This window comes from Meleagris gallopavo, chromosome 3 (genome assembly GCF_000146605.3).
Source record: "Meleagris gallopavo isolate NT-WF06-2002-E0010 breed Aviagen turkey brand Nicholas breeding stock chromosome 3, Turkey_5.1, whole genome shotgun sequence".
In the NCBI taxonomy this organism is placed as follows: Eukaryota; Metazoa; Chordata; class Aves; order Galliformes; family Phasianidae; genus Meleagris; species Meleagris gallopavo.
This window is the reverse complement of record NC_015013.2, coordinates 55509621-55516118: the sequence shown is the minus strand read 5'-3', so window position 1 is coordinate 55516118 and position 6498 is coordinate 55509621. Positions and strand designations below refer to the sequence as shown.

Genomic DNA, 6498 nt, shown 5'->3' with positions numbered 1-6498 from the left:
AAAACAAAAATCATATGGTCACTGTAGTGTGAGACCTTGATGGAACCCAGTGTGAGGAAGAAGATGAGTAGAAAAAGAGGTGGCTTTAAACTTGTGCTTAGATTCTGTTTCTATAAAAATAAAAATAAATAAATAAATAAAAATAAATAGGGATGAGTTTGTATGTGTGGTTCTTGGAGCAAACTGCCAAATTAGGGTTTGAATTTTGCACCATTTTCCCTCTGTCCTGCTGGGTTGAGACTGCTGGTGTTGGTGACAGTCCGTTGGGGTTACAGATCTTTGTCTGACCAGGAGAGCACCAGAGCCCTGCATACATGGGAGGCATGCAGAGTGCTAGCCCTGTTATGCAGTATGAAGTCATCAGCTATGATTGAATTATAGTTTATTGCACAACTTCTTGCTCACTCATAGGGCTCTTCCTTTCTATAGAAAACTACCCACGGAAAATCCTTTCTCTTCTCAAGATGTATTAAATGTGTAGCAGCTTTTCAATACCTGGATTTTAGATATTTCATTCAGCAATTTATAGTTCGATCTGTTCCAAAATCTGATGAAGGAAACTTGGAATTTGAGGACAGCAGATTCAATATGGCTTCCAACCTGTGCTGAGAAAGGTTGTCTTGCCATTCAGGAGTAGATCTAGGTATTAAATAATAGTATTAATTTCTCCACAATGTGATATTTTTACAGCGGTTTACTGGTGCTGTAGCCCATGAGTGAGAGAGGCAGCTTCTCTACAGAGCAATGAATACTCTGATGATCAGGTCAAACCTATGGATTAGTCTCTCTTGGTCTCAGGTCTCAGAGCTGCTTCACTGTACCTCAATCTCTCTGGTTTTATATACACTAAACAAACAAGCAGAAAAACTGCCCCATTCCCAAAAGGTTTACCTAGATGCAGAGTACCTATGGGATAAGCTTTGGATGTTGTTTTACTATAAAAAGATATATTTATGAATGCACACTTAGGACACCAGAATGTACTAAGAGGATATTTGTGCATGATACACACTAACTTTCACGGAACACCATTTGTGTTCAGCCTGTTCCTAAGCAAGTCATTGGCTTTTAGCCAAACACAAACACAAGAATAATGAAGTCACTTACTGGAACTAGACTACTGATTCACTTTGGAGCAGTTTTACCACTCAGCCCAATGCTCAGGCAACAAATGAGTCCTTTTCCTGAGCAGGCAGCTGAGGAGGTGCCAGCTGGGGCTAGAGGCAGCCAGATCTGCAAGGTGAGGTGGGATGGGGAGCAGCAGGCCACAGGGATGGGCGAGGAGCTTACTGCTGAAGGAGATACCAGTTATTCATCTATCTATCAGGACATTGATTACAGAGCACAAACACACAGAAGTTCAGCCAATTATTTAAGTGATGTTTCTTCGGTTAATACAAAGCAATCTTTTAGATATGTCTTCAAGCATCCACATTCTTACTGTGAAAGACACCTCTATATGCAGCTAGGATTACCCTTCCTTTGTACAGCAGAGCCTCGTTAGTTTGTTTTGATTTTTTTTTATTTTTGGAAGAACAAAAGCAAAAGCCAGAGTGCAGTCCTGTCAGGAATATAGGAAGTGGAGATACACAACATAATAAATCTGCGTCCTTCGCAGAAGCTTTAAGCAGCACACAGCTGCAGCTCTGTGGCTGGTGGTGGGCAGGGGACATCTTGTTCCATTAGTGAGTATCCCCAAGAGCCAGAATAAAAAACCTCTTTATCATCACACTTCACAATATACAATACTAAAAAAATATTTCTCTGCTTTTTGTTGTTTTATTCCTTCTTCCTAATGAAGTTCCCAATAACATTAAACCAAGTGCATATTTGATGCAGTAACTGAACATCCATTAAGGAGGAATGAGGTATTGCTTGTGATATGGATCCAGAATTAGGATTAGGAGCTAAGATGCTCAAAATGATCCTCTTTGCCCACTCTACTTACACTATACAGATAGCAACTGTCCATCAATGCACAAATACAATAAAAAAAAGTGCCAACTTCATTTTTTTTTTCAAACACTGAAGAAATATGTAATCAATTAAACAAGTTACTCTGGTGACCCCATTCTACAGGGAGAAGTGATTCATGGCTATAGCCCTCTTCTGCTTCCTGCAGTTTCTCCTCTCTGCCTCTATATATTCACATTGGATTTTGATGCAGCCAGTAGCCTTGTGACTAAAAGTCATTTAGTCTTCCTATCTACATATGAAGCCCTATTTTTGTACACTAAAAAATTGTTCTTTCTAATAAACATATTGTAAAGATCATGTCCCATGGTTTTGTTTGTTTGATTGATTGTTTAAAGTATTTTGCTTTCATTCCTATCTGAAAACAGAATACATCTTTGCTGTAAAAATCTCACAGCAACTCCAGACAAACTTTAAAGAGTTGCTGACTCAGAAATGGTGTTTTCTTTGTAAACTTCGCAAGCTCACAAACTTTGAATGAATTGTGCCTGAGCTGAGAGCAGGTCAGGCAAGGTTCCTGGTGCTTGACCCACAGCATGTTCACTCACGGATATGCAGAGCCGTGCCTCAGCAAGAGGCTTGGAGGAACCCTGGATTTCTTTGATCACGCTCTGATGCATTCATTGAGTGCTGACAGGAGCTGTAATACTGAGCATTGCTCCAGGCACTTTGCACTTGCACTTCAGCTGTGGTCCCATCTCCTGAATGATCTCCTTTAACCAGGCCAGGTAGTGTTTCTTGGGAGTGAGCAGACTCTACATGCACACTCCTCAGACAAAAGAAGGTGAAAACCTTTACAGCTGAGGTGATATACTGCAAACCTCAGCCATTTCTGTAGGCTATCATCACAGCCATTATGGGACTCAGTGCTCTACAGACACCAGGTTGCTCTGTAGACCAACCATAGGAACATCCCTGTTGGACCTCAGTGCAAACACCTCCTTAAGACTTCCTCCTTTGCTGGTAATGAAGATCTGGCCACTACATACAACACACCAGAAAAAATAGATAAATACTGCTCTGCTTTGAAATGGAAATCTAGTTCTCATGTTCACTGAAATATTTCTCTAGTCCCCCGCTTCCCTTTTCTAAAGGTAAATTTTCCATGGAGCTCCTTTATATTGGAGATACTTTAGAGATAGCTTTACCTGCACTCTGCTTTATAACTCTGTCATGCTTGTTTCTCCCCCTTTCTTGTGCATGTGTGTGCTTTTGTTACTTGTATTGTATAAGGTGTCTTGGGATATTCGCATCCTGTGCATTGTGTGGCATTGTGTTGAATAGGAGGTACAGAAATTAAAAGCAGGTCTCCTCCTACCCACATATGCCTTTTCTTTGCAGGTTTTCCTGGAAGTTTTGTGTGGGGAGGGAAGGGAAGAGGTAAAATATGACTTGGCTGAGACTGCCGGATGCTGAATCAGCTGCGATTGCCTCACGTTTTCCTTTCTTTTAAAATAAGGGGTGCAGTTTTCGAAAATGTCCATTTGATTTCTCTGCCCTACCCAGTCCATCATCTCTCAGCAAGGCACTTTTTAAAAATTGTGCATATGCTTCTCAGTTTCATGGGCACCTTCTGAAAGCACCTTTAGAATCACTTGCTTCTTGGCCTGGAGGGTATGTGTTCTGGTCTTTCAGTAACTTGGTACAGCTGCTGCAGGCTTGTACAGTGCTGGTATTCCCTAAATATTGTCTGCAATAAAAAGAGGAGGAGATAGTCACACTCATTAACTCAATAAAAAGCTCACAGTCCCTCAAGTTCCCCAAAAACACGCAACCTCTTAAAACATAACTGTGTCGTGCTGCTCTGCTGTGGTTCTGAGAGCTGATGCCACCAGTCATGACTCCCTGCTCCTCACGGTTGCACACAGTTGGCTCTGACAAGGCTGGCAATAATGATGATGCCAATGTCATGGAGGTGCACTGCAGGAATAGCAAACAGAGAGTGCAACATCAAAATCCTTTGAAACTTCAAAGAGAGTGTTTTTGCAAGGAGAGGAGAGGAGAGGAGAGGAGAGGAGAGGAGAGGAGAGGAGAAAAAAGAACAGTTTAATTTCTTTTCAGGACTGATAAAAAAGGGAGTTGTATTTGTATGAGTGGAACAGCTTACATTTGGATCAAATTTTGTTTTGTGCAAATTCTAACATCTAATAAAGATATTGCTGCTTTTGATTGTTAGGAGCTGATAGCAACTCTCTGGAAGAAACTGCATCTGTTTTAACAGTGGTTAGTGAATATTTTGATTCCACAACACCCCCGTCTGTAAAAATGAGGAGCCTTTAAGTCAAGGGAGATGCAACCCTATTGCACTCAGCCCCATGGTGCTCATCTGTTCCATTGCCCCACTCAGCCCTGCTGAGGCAATCTCCTGCTGAAACATAGGCAGAAGAGCAAAGGAAATGACGTGCCAATAAGAACTGTGCACCATGAAGGTGTGCGAGGAACTGCAATCTGCCAGGCAAGGTGAAGACAGTAATTGCTAGTTGATATCTTCCTTCCTTCTCTGCAGAGATGTGAACATATCCACTTCATACAGCCAGAATTTGAGGCTGCAATAGCTCATTTATATGCTCTCCTAAAGGTTATTAATTCTTCCTACACCATTCCCAGTAAGCTAGAGTACCGTATAATATAACTTCCTCATTAACATCAAGAGCTGTGATTATGCGGTTGTGTTACCAAGGGCTTCAAAGCCACCAAGCCTAAATATAATCTTACAGTACCTTGTTACAATACAAAGCACATCCTCTAATACATTTTTTTTGTTTGCATAAAATGCAGCACAATAATGGTTCGCGTGACCTCTGCCCCCCATACGGTTCATTGGGACATTGTTTGGGAGCACACGGTCTGCGTTTCACAGGGCACAGGTGCTCGGGTGCACACAGGCCCCGGGCCCAGCCCTGCAGTCCGTCGCACCGCTGCTCCCCCGGCAGCTGCACTCAGGGGACCGCTTTTGTGGCCCACCAGGAATTTCCTGTGATAGAATATCAGAAGCCTACTGGTGACTGCTAGGAGGTGACTTCACAGGGCAAAAGTTCTCCCTCCACAATAAACATTCTCCGCGTTGCCGTGTGGATTTCCTACGCTGGGCTGACAGCAGTGAGGGACTTGTCATCTTGGCAGAGAACGGACTGGGGAAGGCATCGCGGTGGCTCCTTGTAAGGCTTTGTCACCAGAGTGGTGAAGCTGACCCTCTGCTGCCATTTTGGCAATACATCCCAAGAAGAGGAAGAATTCGAAGTACTTATGCTAATTAAAAGAAAAAAAAAATGGACTGTAAAAAAATATACTAATCCACAGCCAAATATAAATCATATACTCAGCATCACATGTCCTGGTACTAAAGTATGTACACAATATAGACAGAATATCTATATTGTCTTAAAATTACAGAATCAAAGAATCATTAAGGTTGGAAAAGACTTCCAAGATAGTCCAGTAGTCCAATCATCAACCCATCCCCACCGTGCCCACTAACCATGTCCCTCAGTGCCACATCTACACGTTTCTTGAACACTTACAGTGATGTTGACTCCACATAGTACAGCTTGCCAAAGAACTAACACAGCAATTAGGAACCTCTCTGTATGTGGTTTTCCATGTGAAAAATACATAGGGTTGTTCAGCTACTGATGGTAGCCTTGGGACTGTCACAGCTCACTTGGCCAAAACTAGGCAGAGGACTGTCCGAGAGCACCTGATTTGTTTGGCCAGCTGAAGTAACGTTCCAGGCAGCCTGCAGCGAGGTTTGCCGACTGAAATAGCTTTGGGGAAACAATACATTAATTTCCTGTGGAAAATACATCTATTAAAATTGGACAGTAGCCTTGGTTGAGTCCAACACTGTAAAACAGCACTCTGTAGAGCTTGAAAGTAAACACAGATCTGTGCTGGTTTCAAAGTCATAAAATGATGAAAAGCATTCATAATCCTCAGAATCAGGGCCATGGCAGAGTCCTCCTTGGAACAGGATGTGAGGAAGAAGCAAAAATTCCCAGAAAGTGTCCTTTAGCTGTCTCACCTCAGCAAACCTCAGCACTCATACATACCTTCACTATGGACTTTCCAGATCACTGAGAAAAGTTTGACACAAAGCAGTGTGTGTTTATTTTGCTGTTGACATATCAGATAATGGTCACAACCACAGGTAGGTCTTAATTGCAACTTATCTGGAAGACGAGGAGGTAAAAAGGTGGTGAGAAACCTGTAAGAAACTTAGCAACACTAGTGAAGTTTGCTGTTCCTGACGCTTCTCCTACAACCACTGCCATTTGCACCATCACACCAAGCTCTGCCTGTTCTCATCAGAGCAATCTGTGCCCATTTGTGTGGGTGTGAGGATGGAGTCAGTACTTCAGCTCACACCCCATGGTGGAACAAAGCCCCACTCTTATGAGTTCCTTCTCTTTATATTCTTAAATAAACTTTTCTTCCCCCAAAGCCATTTACAACCTTCTTGTTTTCTATGAGAGCACTGAACAGTCCCTCCCAGGAGCTCAATTCCAAGAAATAGCATCCACCTTA

General features: G+C 42.4%; 1 long non-coding RNA gene across 1 annotated transcript; it reads right to left on the bottom strand.

Moving 5' to 3' along the window:
* Positions 1-886: 886 nt before the first annotated feature.
* LOC109366787 lies at positions 887-5284 on the bottom strand. Its single transcript, XR_002113373.1, has 3 exons — positions 4695-5284; positions 3750-3894; positions 887-3664 (listed from the first exon to the last, which is right to left on the bottom strand). It is a non-coding gene; the product is annotated as an uncharacterized LOC109366787 (long non-coding RNA).
* Between the last annotated feature and the right edge of the window lie 1214 nt (positions 5285-6498).